Source organism: Nuphar pumila, chromosome 6 (assembly GCF_984573655.1).
Source record: "Nuphar pumila chromosome 6, dmNupPumi1.hap1.1, whole genome shotgun sequence".
In the NCBI taxonomy this organism is placed as follows: Eukaryota; Viridiplantae; Streptophyta; class Magnoliopsida; order Nymphaeales; family Nymphaeaceae; genus Nuphar; species Nuphar pumila.
Genome location: NC_143254.1, coordinates 126,318,606 through 126,340,587, shown reverse-complemented (window position 1 = coordinate 126,340,587; position 21,982 = coordinate 126,318,606). Strand labels below are relative to the sequence as shown.

Here is a 21,982-nt window from a genome sequence, read left to right as displayed (position 1 = left end):
AAGCTCTTAGTCAAATGGCGCAAAACCCTCTTTTTTTTGCTTAACTAGCCATGTAGAGTCTGATAAAAAAAAGAAAAGTGAAAAAAAAATGCAAACTTTAATTAATGATTCCATAGCTTCATAATTAATACCAAATATTACCCCATCAAATGAGTATTTCTCTGCTGAAGCAGGTAATCTCTTGGTGGAGTCACCCACACCCAAGCCATTGCTGAGACCACCAGTAAAAGCTACGCACACATTCAGTGGGAGTCGAACCTGGTACGAAGGAGTCAGTGCCTTCTCCCCAAGCCAGCTACTACCCATGTGATTTGGTCTATAGATAGGGTTAATATTGGCTACTAATTAAGGAGCATAGGTGCAAGTTGTATCGACTCAATCTAACCACTGATGATCAAGCCTTGGATCATGCTTTTCTGATATAAAAATGTGATCTTTTGAGTTACCAAATTTTGGTACATTGTGAGCCATTGATTTTTGAACTCTTTTAAAAATCTAATTACTTGTAATAATTACATACATGATTTTCTTAATAAACAAAGCATGTAGACTGTAACATTTGCTCCAATAAAAAAAGGGAACAAGAGAATGATTTCTACTCATTAGTTTTGTACCTTCATTAGTAGCCAATATTTAGCCCTATATCAACCTTTAGCTACAATCATATTATTTTAAAATCAATGACTCGTAATATATCAACATTTCATGGTTTACAGATTACACTTTTTACATCGAGAAACTTAATCCACGGCGCTATCCGCTGCAAACAGATCAAGTTAAACACATCGATGGAGCCATAAGGAGTTGATGCATAGGGATGGCAGTGGACCGGGGGAAAACGGGGTCAAGCACCACCTCGCCCCGTTTGGACCGGGGATGGAGGACATGAAACCAAGATGGAGGCTAAAATCAAAACCTGTGCGGGGATGGAGGCAGGGATGGACTTACGCTTTCCCCCGTTCTCGGTCTCCATCTTGCCCTGCCCCACCCCATTCCCGATGCTTCTTTAGAGATGGCAGTGGGCCGAGGGAAAACGGGGCCCCGCCCTGCCTTGCCCCGTTTGAATCGGGGATGGAGGGCATGAAACGGGGATGGAGGTTAAAATCAAAACTCATACGGGGATGAAGGGTAGGATTTTGAGATGGGCGAGGGTGGAGACCTTGTCCCCCGCCCCGGTCCACTGCCATCCCTATTGATGCATCATCAATGATTCCCAGCTAGATAGTATTTCATGAAAAAGATATACCTGCAAAGAACCGGTGCTTACTAATGCGCATGAGCTGAACTCATACTGAGCTTGGCATGTTCAAGTTCAGCATGTTCACCGGCTTCAGCTCAAGCCCAACTTGAACACACGTTGTTTAGGCCAGGCTCGAGGTGAGCTGATTTCAGCTCAAAAAAAAAAAAAAAACTACACTTGAAAATGCCTTGGTCAGGCCAGGCACGCGACAAGCTGAGTTCGTCATGGCTGAAGTGGCTCGAGGGGGCGTTGCCATTGACAGAGTCCAACGGATGGCTCATGGGCTTCAGTAGGGGCCTCCTCTAACGCGGAATGGGCAACCTCCCTCCTCTTTTTGCCAGAGAGAGAGAGTGGCTATGGTTGGTTCAAATCAGCAAACCCCGTTAAACATATTCTAATTTTTCATTTATATATATAAAAGGCAATTAATAAGTAGAAATCACTCCTTTCTTCAATTTTTTTTTTTAAATTTTCGCAGATCAAATTTTACACATGTGATGACGAAACTAGTTTTGAATCATGTGATCATGACAAGTAATTAGGTTTTTTAGACGTATCCAAAAGTCAACAGCCCACAATGTGTCAAAATTTCGGAACTCAAAAGACCACATTTATACCTCACAAAAGCATGATCCAAGGCTTAACCTTTAGCAAACAAACCATGTTGAATATATTTACTTGGTTAGAGTTAGTCTATACAACTTTTACCTCATTAGTTTCTTACCTTCATTAGTATCAAATGTTATATATATTTCAATACTTTTTGTGCAAATTCAACCATGTGGATGTGATTGGCATGGTGAATTTGATAGGAATCAACAACGTGTATTTTGGATGAAAAATACGATTTTTGAATGTATTTATGAAGATTATAAGTCATTGATTTTAAAACCTTAAAAAATCTTATTTATGCATTAAAATATGATGATTCAATAGTGGGTTCTTATAAAACCAAGAATGTAAATCACATCAGTACCGTTAGATTCAAGAGAATGAACCCCCCCGTCCCCCAATGAAATTTTTTTGTTGTTCACCATGATTGATTTACTATAAATTGACACTGAATTTGTTTAGCATAATCAGATGGATAGAAAAATGGTATTTGGAACATCAAAACTATATGAAAATTGTACGTTGTTGATTTTGAACCTTATAAAAACCAACCATGAATCAGAATCGAATGCTCCAAGATAAATCACATCTCTAAGGTTAGAATTTTGAAAAAATACCAAAATTCCAATAAAATGCCCATTGAAGAGGTTCGTGAGGGTTTTTCATTGAGGAGGTTTTATATATATATATATGAGTGGGCATCGAGCCCGCCCGATCTGGGCTAAGCCCATTTACACTACAAGAAAACCGTGGATTAGCGACGGCCTCTATCCATCGCTAATCCATCGCTAAGTCGTCGCTAAACTGTTTAGCGACGGATTAGCGATGGATAGAGGCCATCGCGAATTTTTGCTCGCTAATTAGCGAAAAAAATTATTTGTCGTTAATTCCGTCGCTAATTTGCGACAGATTAGCGACGGATATTATCCGTCGCTAATCTGTCGCTAAATTTAAAAAAAAAAAAATTGATCCTTGTCGGGCGATATTCCGGCAGCACTAAGCCGGACTTATACCGCACCCGACAGGCATTGCATGCACAGAACGATCGCTCTGTCTCATCGCGAACCGGCGTCGCCGTCCTCCATGAACTGGTGCTCTCCGGCGTCGCCGTCCTCCATGAACTGGCACCGTCATCTTCCGTGAACCGGCGTCGCCGTCATCCTCCGTAGACCGGCGTCATCGTCCTCCGTCAACCGGCGCCGATGTCCTCCAGCGATCGTCGACCGTCCTCCGCCGTCACCGTCCTCCGTGAACCGGCGCCGACGTCCTCCAGCGATCGTCGACCGTCCTCCGCCGTCACCGTCCTCCGTGAACCGACGTTGTTGTCCTCCGTGAACCGGCACCGACATCATCCAGCGATTGTCGACCGTCCTCCGGCGTCGCTGTCCTCCGGCGTCGCCGTCCTCCATGAATCGGCGTTGTCGTCCTCCGTGAACCGGCGCCGACGTCCTCCAGCGATCGCTGACTGTCCTCCGGCGTCGTCGTCCTCCACTCTCATGTACATGCTCTCCAACGCGTTCTCCGACGTCGCTCGGTTTAAATCGAGCGCGATCGATTTAAATTTCGAACGGAGAGAGAGGGAAAATTTCGCGCTCGGTTTAAATCGAAAATTAGCGACGGATTAGCGAGGGAATTTTTCCGTCGCTAATCCGTCGCTAATTAGCGACGGAAAAATTCCCTCACTAAAATGTTTTTCTTGTATTGAGAATTAGCGACGAAATAATTGTTGTCGTTAATTCGTCGCTAATTAGCGACGGATTAGCGATGAAACAACTTTCATCGCTAATCCATCGCTACTTAGCGACAGATTCATTCAGAAAGTTTTCTCTAGCTAATCTGTCGCTAATTTGCGACGGAAAAAATCCGTCGCAAATTTCCGTGGCTAATTAACATTTTTCTTGTAGTGTTAGAGCTTAACCCATCGGGTTTTAAGTGTGGCACGGTCTGAAGATGGTCCAACCCATTGCCCATTTATTAATGGGTTGGGTTTTTGGCTTGATTCTTAATTATGGGCTCGGGTTTGAAGAGCTGCCCATGACACAACGCATTGACTCAATGAGTTAATGTTCAGCAGGTTGGTCCAACCCAAACCCTTTTAGAGGTTATTTTCAAATGAAATTCATAAATTAATTCATATAATATAAAAACAATGAATTAAATGAAAGATTAATGCATCCAACTAATTATCTTTATATTTCTCATATAATCAATGCAACTAATTAGGTAAATAGTAATAGTTATCATGTTACTATGCAACCAGCTACTAAAAAATTTATTAAGTAGCTTAAGCCCATCGAGTTGGCCCAGGCCCGGCCCATGTATATAACAAGTCAAGTTTCGGCCTAGTAGTTAACGGATCAGGACCTAAAACCTTGACTCAAACCCGACCCATGGTGGGCTGGATCAGCTTTGCCCATCAAGTCCCCAAGTACATTGCTCACCCCTATATATACACGTAACACACAATGTGTTTGACATTACGTCAGCTGCGCACTCGTGCCACTGATCTCCAGCACAATCTTAAAAAAAAGTCTTTATCGCAGTTGTAACCGCTGCTAAAACCCCTGGAGGCTTTAGGCCGACTGTCGCGAATGCCTCTTTTTTTAAGACAGATCAACGCGCGATGTGTGTTCCATCAGCATCTGACGATTAAGAGCCCACTATTACGCTCAATCATGTGTGTGTGTATAGATACCTTTTTCATTTTTCATTGTTCAGCCGTGATTATGGGTATCAACTGGTTCAGGCCCAAGTGAATCCGAACCCAAGTCTTACTTTGAGGTGACAGCACCGATTCGAACTCAGGTCCTATCGGGCCTACCAGAGGAAAAAACCATACCCGGGTCCTATAAAGATTGCATGAACCAGACCCGGTTCATACCCAGTAAAAAAATATTTTTGTATCTTTTATACATTGAAAAATCACAGATCTTAATGGGAACTCTACTGGGACCCGAGGTATGGAATTTCACAAACCATGCCCGGCTCCATATATTAATCGAAACCTTTGGGTCTGACCTAGATTCTAATATGACCTTCTCTATCACCAAAACCTTGACCTTATAGAGTTTGGTGCGGGTCAAACCCGACCTATTGACGGTGCTTTGGTGGATGTGGGGTTTGCCTTACTAGTGGGCCCCGCGAGGCTTTGGGAGTCGGAGTCGGTGATCCCACTCAATGTTGTTAAAATCGGTTCAGTAGGTGAATCGGTTTCTCAAAAAAAAAAAAACCTCTAAATTGAATCGAATCGGTACTTTTTACCATTGGACGACACGTGTCATTAAAAAATAAAAAATATAAAAAAACTAGTTGAATCGACCCCGAAAATGTATTTTTTAAATCTTTTAGAGTATTATTTCAATAAAAATGTATTTTTAATGTTAAAATAAAAAAATATATTTTTTTTATTGATTAAAAAATTAAAAAATTCTGTGTCCTTTCAAACAAAATTTGTAGGTCAAACCCGGATCACGTGTCCATATGTCTGACATAAGTATACAGATTTTTTTTTGGCTGATTCTAACCCACAGTTTTTAGACACCTTCAGATGTGCCTTGGATGCCGTTCATCTTAGAAACAAACGACACCCATCAAACATGGAATAAGGCTGATTGTGAGACGATCATTTTAAACCATTCATCACACAAATGACATGAGGAAAAAATGTAGGGCCCATCTAAGTGATGGGCATCTCATCCGTATAGGTTTGGATGCCGTTCATCTTGAGATCAATGGTATTCAAAGGAGCTCTAACGGCGACTGTAAACGCTCTGACCTGATCTCATTTCCATTCTTTTGTCAATGTTTTTTGTTACCCTTTACAGTTGACTGAGTCACTAGAATATGAGAACTAAAGTGTGAACCGCAATTTTTATGGATTTTTCATTCTTTTCTCTTGAATCTAAATATACAGATGTGATCTACATGTTTGGTTTTATAAAAAAAACTCGTTATTGAATTATCGGATTTTGATGATTAATTTAAGGCTTTAAAATCAATGACTCATAATTTTTATAAATATTCAAGCATTCAAAAATCACATTTTTGTCATCATCGAAAATACACGATCCCATGGTTGATTCTTAGCAAATTCACTATGCGAGCACATCTACGTGGTTGAATTTGAAAAAAAAAAAAAGTATCTAAAATGCCCATATTTCTAGTTCTCGTATTATAGTGACTCTACAATTGCATATATTGTTTATAGTTTCTCAAAAAAGGGTTGGGTCCCTCTCCCTACACTTTCTCATTAAAAAAAAAAAGAAGGGCACATTTTGCTCATGTGATTTCAAAACACAAGGTACACAAGCTGATTTAGAATCTCATGAAAAGTGAGTAAAATGATCCTTGATGTGAATTCAAATTTCATTGCCTGAATTTCTCACATTGTTGCTTGAACGTGATGAAAGAGACAGATGAGAATCCTAAGAAAACCAAATCTCATTTGGGGCCAGTCAAATGTGCGCATAAAATAGGGGTATTGCCAGACACGATGCAAACGTGACCTATAAATTAAAAACTTCTCTGAGAAAAGGAACACCAAGGCACAGATTTTTTTTATTATTTTTTAATAGACAAAAACTATATTTTGGTATTTTAATACATAAAAATACAAATTTAAAGAGATATTCTTTAAAATAATAAAAAATTTATTTAAAATACTAAATAATATCTGCACGTGTCAGTGTCCATGTCAGCATGTACTAGCATGTCCAACTCTAGGTCAAGAAGATTCACGGTGGTGCCAATCGTGGTGAGAATCTCAAGAATGTCATATCTGGTGGATGAACTCTACTATAAGTCGCTATTGCACTAAAAAAATGGCCTATTACTTCTTCTTCTTTTTTATAGTCCAAAGGAAAAGCAAGGGACGCCACTTGTGGGTTTTAAACTTGCGACGTCCCATCAACTTGGTGACATTCACAAGTCACCCCTACCAATGAGAAGAGACCTTGTGGGCCAAAAATGGTTTTTTCATAGAGCATATCAGGTGATGTGTCGATTCACTTTATGAAAGTGAATTGACATCTTCACCATCCATTGCTCATGGTTCTTGTGTATGTGAACGGTGAGGATGCCAAATCACATTTGCCGGATCACTTGATCTGCTCTCCTTTTTTTTCACCTCACCTAAATAAGTAGTAAAAGTTTCTATTTTTCAAAAACAAGCCATGAATCCCACCCGTCAAGATAATACACTCTAAGAATAAAATAGGAAAAAATCTAATCAACTTACTGCATGAAACAAATCAATCACCAGCAGCATTCCCCAATTTATTAAGAAGAGAGAAAGAAAGCAACCTACCACAAGTACACACCATCCGTTTTTTTTTTTTAAAGAAAAATAAAATTATGTATTAACTCCCAAGATGAAAATATTTACATAGGATATTCTAAGTGATAGAGATATACATTAGATGATGCTTACTCATCTCATTAGTAAAGGAGTCAACAAGATTGTAGACTAAGTGCATCTCGTGGTCTTTTTCCTTGAACACCTCAGGCATATTACATTGGGTTCACATTTAGCATCTTAATTCCAGTTTTTTTTTTTTTGCCTGCACATCTTTTTAATGCTCTCGAGCACTAGCTTGATAGAGGGCATAGAAGAAATGCTTTTGCAACTAGTTTGGGCATTATGAAGCATATGTGCAAAGGTACAGTAAGTCCTCTTAATAGATTATGTGAAGACCATGCTTGAAGGTAATGGAGCAAGATCATGCAAAGGATCTCTGCCATAAACCTTATCCACCATCTGAACCCTTGCTTCTTAAGATGACAAAAGCCGGGAGGAGAAACAGGGTTAAAATAAAAAAGGTTGGAAAAAAATGTCTCTTCAATGATATCTTTCTTAGTGTGATGCACATGCATAAAGATGAGAAAAGTTGGGCTATCAATGTATGGGGCAGAGAGGCAAACATCAACTTCTTTCTTTGGAATAGGACAACCATCAATCTGAACAGCAGAAGGAACATGTTATTTTCTAGGATAAGAAGCATCATCAAGAGCAACAACATCCTCAATTGGCTGTTGTGGGAAATATCAGCCACTTTCTCATCCTGATTTTCCTTTAGAGTCTTAAAAGAATTATGTTTTTGAGATAAGACTTTCAGAACCCATACTTTTTTTGCTTTGTGCTTATGTTTTTGTCACCTTTTAATAAGATCAGATACATTAGATGTTGAATTATTGCGTGAGCAATTTACAATGGCATGTGATCTTGATTTACACACCTCACAAATATGTGTGCTTGATTCTGCTTCAATATGAAGGTATTCCTTATAGAACTCACCCAAGACAATAGGGATCAAATAAGGCCCTAGTTGTTTCTCTCTAATCATCGCCATCTCCAACCTCATTCATGTCATCCCTACTTGGGCTGCTAACATTTGGTATTAGAGTCAGGTTGTCCTCAATTGCTAAAGCAAAGATGAAATCCGGTCCAGTGTTTTCTCCATTAGATCTAACATCTCCACCATTAGATCTACCAAAGCAGTCTTAAAAGCAGAGATCAACCTCGTCGAAAGCACCACTACATCTGATATGCATCAAGGTTGGGTCTTTTCCTTGTAGCGGTCTCGAACCAGACAAATCTTTGATCTATAAATGGAGTAAGGCTACACTCATCCAAACGCAAGCACGACATCCAAAATCCTTTCAGTAGCTAGATCCAGTCTCGTCTAAACACCTAAATATGTTTGGTCCACCCTGATCTACAGTCATCCATTTGGAAGCTAAAACTTTGGATAAATCTTCTTCACATCCCAAAATTCTATATCAAATATTATTTTGCCTCGATTGGTGTAGTATAAGCCCCAATCTTCTAGTCTCAAGTCAGGCATTTGTTATGTTGGTTTTTTTAGATTTGAACTATAATCAATTATGGTTCCCTAATCCCAAAAAAATGGACAAATCAGAAGCCCTAAGACCATAAAAAATCATCGTGATCTCTTCTGCCTCTTTAGAACCTTAAGTAAAAATTTCAAACCAATATTGGATGCCCATTGAGCTTGAGTCGCTCCACACTACAGTCAGATCATATATTTTTACAGACCCTGTCCTGAACCTGATGCTAAACCCAGACTTGACTTATGATCATTGTCATCTAGTGACTCTACCATAAAAAAATCTAAAATTTTAGAAAAAAATATCCTTACCTGTCTAGAATCATACCCAAGTTACATATCAGAAAAATCAGGTCCCAACCTTGAGTTATAGCCAAAATATTAAACTCTGCAAGACTATTGCAGAACCAACGAATTAGATTGAACTTCTACGAGAATCCTTGTAAAGTGCAAACGAACTTGGGCAGAGGTCTTTTCATCAACAACATTCAGCTTACCCTCCAACACATATGTTATCAAACAAAAAACATCATTGCACTAATAAACAGATGGAGGACCATGCACTCTAATCCAAACCGAAATAGACCTTAAACCTTAAAATTTGGCATGCTACATCCATTCTAAGTTTTCATAAGCAAGGTGTGATCAACAACCATACACGGTCATCTTCTCAAAAGTGACATCAGATCTTTTTGCGCTAAAAAATGCACCAAGAACTCATTGTTCGAAAGCGCATAAAAGAGCAGATTAATAAGAAGCTTTCATTGCTTACAAAGCTCATAAAAATAAAATTCTTGTTTCATTACCTTGGTATCCTACTTACAAACCAAACAATGATCGAAAGCTTTATGTTTCTCAATGCAAAACGATCGAGGAATGGTGTGCTTTCCATCAATTATTAAGTGTCTGGGATAGTTTTGATTGGGTGAAATCGATGATCAACCTACAAGATAGACCCAAGAGTGAGAAGCAACAAGATTGCAACCAAAAATACCACTAGTAGCAACATGAACATCCTTATGAGAAAAACAGGAGACGCTGAGTCATCTCCTTCAAGGTCATATTTGTTCACAAACAAGCCACCAACAGTAGACCCATATTATAACACCTAAGAATTTTTCATAAAATGCTTCAGAAATAAAGATGAAATTTATAAAATTGGTTCAAATTTTTAATTTGGAATTTAATTTCATTTAAAGTTGAATTTTATTTTTAAATAAAATTCAATTTTGGAGTTAATTTCAATTTGGGCTTGAATTTCAATATGGATTTAATTTGGGATTTGGATTTGAATTTGGGTTTAGAATTTCATTGGAATTAGACTCATAGTGTGGGATGCCCTCCCCCATGTGGGCCCCGCCTGGAGTTTAAAATCCAATTTGGGAAGGATTCAACTATGCCACTTCCTACTTTATCAAATTTTTTAATTAAGTTAAAGTCAAACTAACAATTAGTTTTCATATTTCTTAAGAGACCTATTTAGCTACTGGGGTTTAATAGTTTCCATAATGTGTAAGAATCCTAATTAGCCTAGGATTTCATAAATTTATATGTAATGTAAATAAAATTCAATTGAATAGGAATTTGGAGGAGTTTTCTTATGAGATTAGGAAACCCTATGGGAAAACTATAAAAAGAGAGCTTCATCCCTCCTCCCACATTTCCCCCTAGAATTTTTTATTCTCTCAATTCCCTATTCTCTATCTCTCTCTCCCTCTTCTTCTTCCCACACGTCCCTTTCATTGGAGAAGAAGGTGTAGTTGCTCTATTGATGGTGCATATGTAAGAAGAATCTGGTTGGTGAATACATTTTTTGGGAGTGCTTTTTTTGTGGATTTTATATTTTTGAGGTAGGTACAACATAACTGTTTACATGTGTATGGGGCTAGATACATAAGCTTATTGTGGGGATGATCATCGGATGCATATCAACTTAGATTCACCTAGGTACTGACATGGGTTTGAGTATGAAGGTTTTAACAAACCAAAATCTATTTTCAGAAATCGGTTTTGAGAAAAACATATTCTCTATGGGATAGTGTTTGATTTCATATGTAGATTTAGGAGTATGTATTGTGCAAGCATCAATATGATGTGTTCTTGATGGATCAAATCTGTTGGATGTATGTTCGTAGTATTTTCTTTATGAAAATCATGAAGTTCTTGTTTGTTCTTGAACACTTCATGTTGTTCTGTATATTTATTTTGACCAGTCTTAATAATAAATCTGAGTTATCCAAAACAGTGAACCCATAAATCCTAAAAAATTATGATGTTTCAGCCATATGAAAACAATCTTAGTAAAAATCATAGACTCAGATGAGTTGTGATTTAGGAGACATGACATTTGCAAATCAACACAGGAATCATGCATTAACAAGGAGCCTGTGAAGAGTGTATATTTTTATAAAAATCATTTCTCTAAAAATATTGAGGATTTATGACTGAAATTTTTATTTATGTTAGTTTAGATATATAAGAACACACAATAAAAATTATAGAGGTTGCTTTCACATATTTTAAAAATTAAAAATCATAGAAGTTTGGTTCAAAACTTGTAATTTCTGCAACATAATACGTCAAAAAACAAAAATAGCATGTATTACTTGATTTTTAGTTCTCTGCTGAAAACAAATTTATGTTTGGGTTTTTGGAGACTTGTGTAAAACATATCAAGTCATCTATAGTAAACATTTTAATGTTTAATTTGTTATGTATGATTTATGGCTGATTTTATATTGAAAAGATAGTATTGAATAAGATTGTTATATGAACAGAAAATAAGGGAGGAAAAGGGTATTAATAAGGGGGAGGGGCTCCCCCCCCCCCCCCCCCTATTTGTTTATTTTAAGAATTCTTTTTATCTCCTCTCTATCTCCTTCTTTCTCTCTTTTTCTTCTTCTCCTTCTTCTTTCTTGAGTTTCTCCTCTTTTACAACACAAGGAGGATCGTACCACATGTTGGATTGAGGCTAAGCATCAAGCTGCAGCCACCATACGAAGGGGAGAAGGCAGATCGATGGAAGAACTGGTCTTTCAGCGATCAGATTCACTTACAGAATTTTTAATTCTTGATTTATAATGAGTTAAAGTCAGAGTTTTTTCCTATATACATGTAACATGTTTATTAATCGTTTGTTAAAATCCCAAATCCTAAATCATTTTGTATGATTTATAGTAGAATTTTTAGTGACTAAAAAATTCTATGATAACAATCTTGAATTGAGAAATGGTGTTTGAATACATGTCATGGTTCTAAAAGTGAACTAGATGAACATGACATGGTTTTAGAAGTGAATCAGATACACAAGTGTCATGTTGATGCTCAGTATGTGGGCCTATTGAGAACATGTGGTTGTGTCACTTTTAATGAACATCTTTTTAATATAATGCTTTAAAATTCTGTCATGTTGTGATAATGTACAACATAATGTTATGATATACAACATGATATTTTGATATGCAACATGATATTTTAATATACAACATGATGTTATGATAATGTGTTATACGACAAGAAAAATATGGATGCACATATGGATGCTCATGAATGAGCTTGTAGTTTAAAAGAACCAATGTGGCGCCATAAGAGCACGAATATGATATATGGCATATTAGTGACAAACATGTAAGCCTATTGAGGTTGTGTGCTAGTGCAATATTTTGTAAAAAATGTTATTAAATACAAGTTTTAATTTTATCATGATGCATATGATAAATGACACATATTGGCACATGATGAGTCTGAGTTGAGAGAATTTTTTGTCAAATATTGCATGAAATTATATGCATGTTTGAGCTAATGAAAGCTCATATGGCATGAGTGCATGCTATGGATATTTTTTATCCAAAAATGTTCTAGGTGAAAAAAATGTATAAAACTTTAAGAAGTAAAAAGATACTCAAATAGTGTACTAATAATTTTCTTCTTGGTTGCCCTCTAATGATGTTGTGATCCTTGGATGGTTGTTGCGGGGAAACAGTGTGGTACGAAACTCCATGGTGTTGTTTTTCTCAAGAGCATGATATTGTGATTTGTGTCCTCAACCACAATAGTAGAGGACTTTTCCACCATTGAGACCTGAGGCTGGTGTGGTTGCTTCAGCTGATGGCGTATTGGTATACTGAGTAGCACCATTAGAGTGATGATTCTCTAATGTTGACCATTTAGAGTAGTGATTCTCTAATAGTAGTTGTCTAGGGTGGTGATTCTCTGATGGCGGCTATCTAAGGTGTAACGCCTCAAGTTTTTATCACAAAAATCATAGATTTTTTTTTTCAAATAGTTTGAGAAAGCATAACAAAAATTTGAAACGGGATAAAAACATTGACATAATTATATCATTCACATATAAATTTAAAATCATATCATCCATATTTAATAAAAGTCCATCACAAAATTTTAATAATTAATATTAGAGTCTTATTCCAAGTCCATGAAATAAATGTAAATATTCACAATCCTAAACATTAGCATAATTAGAAAGGACCTACCACAACCTCCCGCCATCGCGTTGGTCATTTATTTGTTACCTGAAAAAAAAAGTTTTCGTAATAGGGTTAGACTTAACAAGTTCTTAGTAGGAAAGCGTTATTCAATACACGTAAATTAAAGTAAGCATGCAAAAGTACATTCCAACACTCACACATGTAGATATCAATCAACATATTAAGTATACATAAAATGTAGCGCTTTACATGAGTTCTAATAATTCATACTTGCATATTTCTTTCAATCTGAAGCAGTTACATATTCATAAACAAGTAAACATGCATGAGCAATTAATAATGTATGCACTTATCATTGCAGAACGATAAACCATTATGCATGAGTGATTTTATTATCTTTAATTATATTTTATTTTAAATAATGCATGTCATGACTTAACAAAATGCATAATTATCTTAGGTTCTTACTTCTTAGCTCTGTGGGTATGGTCACAGGCTTAAACTAGGACCAAGGCCATGACACATGCAATATATTCAATCAATTGTGGCTTTGCCTGGCCGGATATCTTTCACCAGTCTCGAGTGATGGACGACCAAAGTGAAAGAGGCTATCAACACCACCAATCCAATGCATCAGACTTTCACTCATGAGTATCATAACCTTCATGTTACAGTCTAATGTGAAGGGTTCTCTTATCTTCGTGGCTGGAGAGAAGCAACCTTTCGTACTAAAAAACTTTATTCACGAAGCCTTACATACCACTTACCCTCTCCTTGTAAGCATCATACTTTAATGTCACATGGTTAACCTTTTTAATTCATTAGTTTCATGAAACATACACTTATGAATCCAATTTAAGAATTTGACCTCTTCTAGGCCCATGGATGTTAATTCTTAAAAATGCAAACTTAATCAATCATGTTGCACATTCTTTTCATTTTTGGCTTAAGCACTCATTCATCAATAGATAATGATCATAAACAATTAGAAGCATCCAAACATTCACATTCAATGCATACTTCATTAACTTCAATATTAAATTGCATTGCAAACCATTTGTGCCACAAGCACCATAATCATATTGTGTCTCTAATTGGACACCCAATACCTGCATATAATCAATATTGGATTATATATGCAATATCAATCATTTTACATAAATCCATGTTCGAATGTCAGCAAGACAACACATGCATTGCTAACTCGGTCCTTAGCTGATTTGGGATTCATCAGACCCTTAATCTATCTGGTTGTTATGACTACCACAGAGTCATATACATTCTACAGACAGAGCTGAATTTTTTACAGATTATAGAAAATTATGTCAGCTTTTAGGTGTGATAAACCTTTCATAAAAATTCTGTCGTATAAGGGTGATACGATCGGTTTAGTGTTCACATATATATTTTTGTTCTAACTGTTATTATTTTGTGCTCATTCTGGAAACAGAGCCCAAAATTTCACAAATTGTGTGCCATTTTATTAGTTTTTCAATGCAGCAAATTGTTCAAAAAAACTTCTCCGAACGAGGGAGATATAAATGATTTACCAAATAGATGTTATACCAAAAATGCGAAATAACGAGAAACAAGCATTCAAGTGAGCAGAAATAGGTCACCCGAAGTGCATTTTTCATAATTCTTTTAATAATCAACCCTTCATACATTAATTCAAAAATCTCAGATCATAACATTACAAACTTATCAACAGACAGATCTCATTTCCACAGTCATTAGACTTGGAAATTGATTGGACTTTCCGAAAACTATTTCCTCATAAAAGTTTTCAGTGTTTTTCCTACTTTCGTGCATGGATCTATATTTTTTCCACAGCAACATGACATATTTTTAATTGATAGCACACAACGTGGATAAAAGCATTAAACCAAGCACTCTAACCTTATTTTACATAAAAAAATTTGATTATCTATTTCCCTATTGCATTCAAAAACCAAATTTGTTTATGAGAAAACCCATCATACACGGTTGGTATAAAGTCTTAGGTATTTAGATCTAAAAAAAAATCTATGAATTGAACTGACCCTCACTGAGAATCTGGTTAGCCCCTACTTAACTTTTTTTTGGATTCACAAAGGGTTTTCATTCGAAAATCCTTCACGCTTTGAATCCGGGCTAATCGGCTATGCGTGATTTGCCCATATTCGAATACAATGCAACGACATGTACATAGACCTTTTTTTTTTGTTAAGACTCATGATTTGGGTCTTTCTCACACGTATATGCATGTATACACATCTAGTTCAGAGTATATATACGCATATGTATTTCAAACTCCAATTTTAATTAAAATTCCTCAAACCCAATGTTTACTAAACTGATTTTTTAAAGGATTTTTAATTTGAAAACCATTTCTACTCTAAATATGACAAATATGACATCGAATCCTGACATGGAAGGTTAGATAGACGATATATCTATTTAGAATCGAAATAAACTCGTGCACATGAGTTTCGATCTATGTGTAGATAAGAGAAAAAAAATCTTAAAATATCAAAATAGGGGACGTGAGCCCCTCCTTCTCTTTTATAAGCTCTAAGCTAGATCAAGGTGTTGGAATTAATCTCAGCCCTTGATCAAGATCTCTTACTTTTTTCTTTTTTCATTTTTCAATTTTTTTTAAACATGTATTTTATTTATTTATTTTCAATATACTTTCTTTAAACTTAGTTCTAGTAAGCTAATATACGCTATCGCTTGTGCACAAGTGGGCCCCCTAGTATTTAGTTTAGTTGGATTATTGCCATCTATAAGGCCTTGCATCAAAAAATTTATTTTATTTTCAAGTTAAAATTTTGGGACGTTAGAGACTTACACTTCTTCATAAAAATATATGCAGACTTTCTCTTCCTCATAAAATATATGTAGACTTCTTTATCATGTAGACTTTTTCATCTTCAAATATATTTTATGCAAACTTCTTGAGGTTTTTCTCACAAAATAATGTGGGTTTCTTCACCCTCGCCTATATCTTCTGTCGATGTACTCATCCTCGCAAATATTGGTCATTTTTTTGCCTATATTTTATGCGAACTTCATCATCCTCATCAAATGTATATATGTGGACTTGCTCATCCTTAAATTTTTGAATCGAAAATCATTAGTAGTCTGTCGTAGAGAAAGTCTGTATATCCTCGGAAGGTCCTGCTTTTTTTCAAGGAAGAACCTATCTAGTTAATAGATAGTAAATTACAACGCATGTAAAACCTTGCTTTTGCTAACACATTTAAACCCTAACTCGTACATGCCACCATGAATATGAACTAGACACCCCTTGTTAGCAATTTGCTCGTGCAGTGCTTATATAGCCAATGTTAAAGATTCGCTCATCAGGAGCATCACCATCAAACACACTACAAAATTACAAAAAGTTAACAACATCAATAACTCCAAAACATATGGTTTACTCAAAAGAAAAGTAATAGATAGATAGATCCTTGCATCGTACAACTTAACTTTTCAGCAATAAGCCTTGTGATATTACAAGCCAATGTAGAAAGTGAATGCTAACATGTTAAACATGACTCCATTGGTTTGGAGCGAGGGGAGGGTTTCACTTATTGAGAAAATTGTCAGCTCCTTGCTCCTTAATGCATTCAGCTTTTCTTGGGGTAGTTGATGACTTTGTCCTGGGCCTGTACCATTTATTGAAAGTTACTAGATTTCGGAATTCTTACCATACTACACTATAGTGGCTGTTTATTTTTATTATTACTTCAAATAATGAAAGAGATAGAAAGGAAGGCGTGTTAATGGGTCGGGTTTGACCCGTACCAAACCCTCAAGGTCAAGGCTTGGTCATAAACAAGGTGGTTCGATTAGAATCTGGGTCAAAATAAAAAGGTCCGATACGATTGATATATGGAGCAGGGTATGGTTTGTGAAATTTCATACCAGACTCGAGTTAGGACTAAGATCTGCAATTATTCAATGTTAAAAACAAAAAAACAAAAAATTTATTTTACTGGGTATGGTTCGGGTCTGATTCATGTAGTTCTTTTAGGATCCGGGTATGATTTCTCTCATGATAGGTCCGATTGGACACGAGTCTGAACCCAGTTCAAACATCTCAAATGAGATCTGGGTTTGGTCTCACCTGGGGCCAAACACCCCTATTAGGGCATCCTCTCTTATTGATCAATCAATGCTTGTGAAAAGGGGAGAATCATAGAGAACCAGCTGCACCATCATGCGCTGCTTATGCTGCAGAAGGTGAGAGAAGCAGGGCATGGTAAACCATGCCACGGTCCATCATACCTCATAAAAGCTAAAGGAGGCTATGATAAAAGTAGGGTACATTTCTTAAATAAAAAAAATGAAAGTGGAGGGGAAAAAATTCAACACCCCATAAAAAATGTATGTGGGATGTACCAACCAATTCCAAATATTTTAAACAAAATTATTGAGTTGGCAATTTCATGACTAGGGCAATTTTTGCTTATTATAACAATGTTGTCATTTTGTTCGCCACTTCCCATCATCCATCAATAATAAATAATAAAGAATGTTGTGTCCATCTAAAAGCAACCCATATATTATTTGGGTCTTTATTCTGTAACAATATAGAAATTGATAGATAGAACATGCCTTCAAATTTAGAAGTGATCTTAATAAGCCTAAGATCAAATTTAGATATGGGTTTGCAGATGGATCTAAAATGGGTCTTTAATCTGAATCGTTTACACAATGGTTCAATTCACAAGTTGGATCCATACTCTGGACTGACCTAGACTTTCAGTTTGCTCCTTCTTGAACAAAAATTGTAGGACAGTTCGGTCTGAATACTCTACTAATTGGAGCTCAGATCAAAGTCTAAAAAAGTGCTCCAATTCTACACCAAACAACGGTCCAAAGTTTGGGCCCAAATCTTAACTCAAAATTTGAACGGGAACAGCATGAAACAAATACGATACCCATGTAATTGCCAAGAGAGAGAGAGAGAGATTTCGGTGAGAGAATTTTGGATAATATTATCCAATATAGGCCTTCCAAAGGGCCCCCAAAACATCAGGTGATATATCAAATCATTTTAAGAAAGTTATTTGACATCTTCACCGTTCATTGCTTCATCCCACAAGGACCGCATGGTCCTTGTACATTGTGGACGGTGAGGATGGCAGCTCACTTGATCTGCTCTACCCCCAAAAAAAAACAACCATCGGTGGTGTCCGTTGTGAACACCTCACAATGTCCCATCCTTTTCCACACGATGGGTTTCATCCTGTGTCGATCCTAACCATCCATCTGAAGCATCTAGACGGTTAGGGTCAGTCCACGTCCAGGTTAAAAAAAATGTAGAGTAACCCTAGCCGTTGGTTGAATGTAGGATGGAATCCCGTACTCCCCCAGACATACTCGTGGCCGTGTCTCTTTCACGTGCTTGATCACGTGGGGGACACGTGGAACCTTCCTATTCGCTTTTGAAGGGGCAAGGATAAGGGTGTCAGTACTGTATTTGACCTCATCCCATCTCCATGGTAACGGCCCTCATTATAAAAAAAACCCAGCTTTTCTCTTTTCCACCAAAATCTTTCTCCAAGGAAAAAAAAACATCCAAACGCCCCCAACCGAAACAAACAGCTTTCCACTGAACTCCGACGCTCTTCATTTTTATCTCAATGCTCTCATGGGCTACCACAAACAAGGGTCCAACCAATTTCCCGCCACCGGAATTCCCATCCCCGTCCGCCGGCGGAGAGAATCTTTGCATCGACCGCCCGTCGGAGTCCTCACTAGTCTCCGACTCAAACGTGGCGCCGCCGCAACAACTCCGGGCAGGCCGCACGAGGTTCCGCGAGACCAGGCACCCTATCTACCGCGGCGTCCGGCGCCGGAGGAGCCACAAGTGGGTCTCCGAGATCCGAGAGCCGAACAAGAAGTCCAGGATCTGGCTAGGGACGTACTCGACGCCGGAGATGGCCGCCAGGGCGCACGACGTCGCCTCCCTGGCGCTCCGGGGTGCGTCTGCCTGCCTGAACTTCGCCGACTCGGCGTGGCTTCTCCCGGCTCCGGCGTCCACCTCGGCCGAGGAAATCCGCCGGACGGCCATGGAGGCCGCCGAGAAATTCGGGCCGAAGGAGAAGGAGGAGGCATCGGAAGCGGAGCCGGCGGCACTGGGAGCAGCATCGACGGTGGTAGCTTCCGGGACTGAGGGCGTGTTCTTGGAGGAGGCGGTCTTCTGTGGGCCCGGGCTGCTGGACAGCATGGCGGAGTGGGCGCTCCTCCTCTCCCCTCCCCCAGCCATCGAATGTGGGTCCTACTTCGATGACATGGACGACGAAGCTGACGTGCAGCTCTGGAGCTACTAGTACCATATGAATTACTCGGCAGAAGGACGTCCCGAGTCGGTGATGACTCGGCTTCCCCTGACGAGACGTCGCGCTTGTGGTAGCAGAAACTCGATAGGTTTTATTCTGTATCTCCATATGAATTACTCGGCTGAAGGACTGATGCTGATCAGGTCATGCTGAAAATGAGCGTTTTTGCTCATGCGGACATCGTGGCCGTCTGTTTGCATTTTGGATGAATGCCACGTGGTTTTGTTGACTTTTGATCTTTTTAAAATGCAAATCGGATGGCCACGATGTCAGCATGAGCAAAAACGCTCATTTTCAGCATGAAGGACGCCCCCGGGCCGTTGATGACTCGGCCTCCCATGACGAGACGGCTCACTTGTGGTAGCAGAAACTGGGAAGGTTTTTCTGTGTGAAGTCGGGAAATATTCGGCAAAATCTTGGCTCATTTTATTTAATTAAAAAGGGAAAAAGTGTGCAATTTTTCCCAAAATTAGATTGCATACATGGAAGCAGTATCGGTGTGTATCGGCCTGAATCAGCCAATATGTGATATGTATCGTATAGCCTGACATGAAATGGCTATTTTTTAATAAATGTAAAAAAATAGCTTAAAATTATTATTTCAATGACTTTTAACGTGTGTCACGTTCTGATTTATACGTAATATTTTTTTTAATTGTTTTTTGGCCGATTCAGAATGATCCACTTGAAAATCAGTACGTATCGACCGATTCACCTGAATTGTTGGCCAAACGACACAAGTCAAATACCGATAACATTGCATGGAAGAGCAATCGTTTTCCACGATTTCGCTTTTATTTCCTCTTTCTTCTCATATGACTTAAGCCGCTAGGCAGGTGTTCTAGGTTCAAATCCCATAGACATCAACAAGTTTTAGGCTGTCAGGACAGTGACCGTGTAAGTACAGTAGTCCGAGCCAGCGACACGCTAGGTCGCTGATCTTGGGGTTGATTTCTAGGTGTATATCAAAGAGAGAGAGGAGGAGGTCATTTCAAGTATCAAATGGATTGCATATATTTGGATATTTGATTCTAACCAATAGTAGCATGCATCCAAATGTGGATTAGGATCGGATTCAGATGTGCTCAATCAGATTTCTTACTTATTCTGGTCAGCATTTTAGTTTGTATCTAATTGGGATCTGGATCAAAATCAAATCCCATTTAATTTTCTAGATTCAAAGACCTCAACTTTTGTTGTTGTTTTACTAGATCCAGTATTACCACATATATATGTTTCGTATCTGGATTCAACCCCATCTTATCATATCTGATTCAAATATGGATTCAGATTGGGATCTACAATATGAATTTTTTTGGATTCAAATTTGGATCTGATAAGATCTAGCGGATATGCAATCCATTCACCGACCTGATCATATGGTCATTTGGAAGAGGATTTCCACCACCATGCACAGGTCCAAAACTGTGAAAGCAATGCCCACATCTAGACGGCTTTATTTTGCTCCGGCGCCGCCTCAGAGCTCAGTCTTTCTCATTGATTCGAAGAATGCCTTAGAGCTCAGCCGGGAAATTTCCAGTGTTTGGATTCGGATATATCCTTGATTGCTGTGCTGGAAATTGGAATTCATGGCAGATGAAACAGTGAATGGACTTTGGACACCAACCATGCTATCCATGACCAGCTTGAGCACCGTGATCATGCTTGCCCCAGATCACCGAGTTAGCCGGTTTCATATCGCATCGATCCGGCTTGAACCATGAGAAAAAAACGATGGATCGGCAGGCATGCAGAAGGCCATATGCTTCTGTGGTTCGGGCTCACTAAACTGAATTTGTCCAGGTTGACATTTGAACCGGTTCAACCATCACTTCGGGTGGGTTCTTAAATCTGAATACCACAAATTGAAAATAACACTTAGCAGTTTAGGGGTATTTTTGTTTTTTCATATAAACGTAGATCTTGATCGACTGCAATGTGATTGCACGTTTTAAGTGTGTTGCTGCAATTAATCAACCATACAAGAATCACATGAGAAATATGGAGGTGAGTACAAAATGAGGCACGCGCCCCGTTTTAAATGCCCATATAAGAATCATATGAAAAATGATTCACACGTGAGTTAAAAGAGCTCCTATGGGAGGCTTCATATGGAAACCACTCTCATTTTCGTACGAAAGAAGCATGCCCTAAGTGTGCTGATACACGTCATCATCCACCGTCTAGAGCTGACAGGCTGTGTATCCCAAAGATCAAGGGTGACGAGGATACCACTTTTCCAAAAAAATCGTGCAAGTTATCCCACAATGGCGTGTCCATAGATATGACCGGACACGTGGACATGGACACTGATCTATACGGGTTTATATTTTAATTATTATTTTAATAAAATGCATTTTTATATTAAAATATCAAAAAAAATAATTTTCTTATTGATTAAAAATTAAAAACCCAGTGTCCTCGTGCCTCACTTTCCACAAAAAATTCACACTTGCAACTGGAACCCACATCACGGGGTCCTTGTATTGACGTGTCTTTGTG

At 38.2% G+C, this 21,982-nt stretch overlaps 1 pseudogene; it reads left to right on the top strand.

The window, feature by feature from the left end:
* The first annotated feature begins 18,781 nt into the window (after nucleotides 1-18,781).
* LOC149836102 (dehydration-responsive element-binding protein 1E pseudogene) lies at nucleotides 18,782-19,494 on the top strand (annotated as a pseudogene).
* Nucleotides 19,495-21,982: the final 2,488 nt, after the last annotated feature.